We start from the raw sequence: 764 nt of genomic DNA, 5'->3' as shown, positions 1-764 counted from the left end.
TCTTGCAAGAGGTTGTTAGCATTAATTGAGAGGATGTGTACCCATAGCGTCAATTTGTGTAATGACAATAATGATGAATAACATTAACATCTCCAGCATATTTGTTCCAGGAGCTACCTGGATAGCATTGAACAGCAAAGCACACCTCGGAAAAGGGGCAGGTTTACCCTAGTTACTTAGGCAAGGAAATAGCAAATGGCTAAGATTTTCCAAAGAACTAATTGCCTCTTGATATGGCAGATAAAAGTGTTCCTTTCAGGGAATGAAGGTCCCTGCAGATACGCTAAGAGGAGGATGGCTGCCCCCTTCCAGCACCTGCCTTTACTAAGCGGCCGGCCTGTAGGTCCACATTTTTGTTCCCATTTAACAGAGGGGACCCTTTGGATATGTTGCTCCCGGAACTGAGGAGTGGACAGGAATCTTTCCCGGTGCATCTGTCTAAAGCTTTGTCACTTGGGAAAGGTTCGAATTCTTTCGAGGACAGATTTTATTTACAGAGGGAAAAGATATGCAAATGTAATTTTCTGCCAGAAATGTAATTCTGCTGAAAGCAAACTATCTGAAAATTGTTGAGTTGTCCATGAGGACATTTCCATTGCTCAGCAGGTAGAAACAGCAGTGAAATGATTGGGAGCTTTCGAATTTGAACAGATAATGTGCTGTGGAGAGGCAGCAATTAGATGGCACAGGATAGCGGGCACTGGGGGACCCTGGCAAGTCTGATCGTGAAGGAGGCCCCTTCCTAAGGTGGAATATAGGCTGAC

The sequence above is a fragment of the Manis javanica genome, chromosome 16, assembly GCF_040802235.1.
Source record: "Manis javanica isolate MJ-LG chromosome 16, MJ_LKY, whole genome shotgun sequence".
NCBI classification, from domain to species: Eukaryota; Metazoa; Chordata; class Mammalia; order Pholidota; family Manidae; genus Manis; species Manis javanica.
This window is presented reverse-complemented; position numbering follows the sequence as displayed.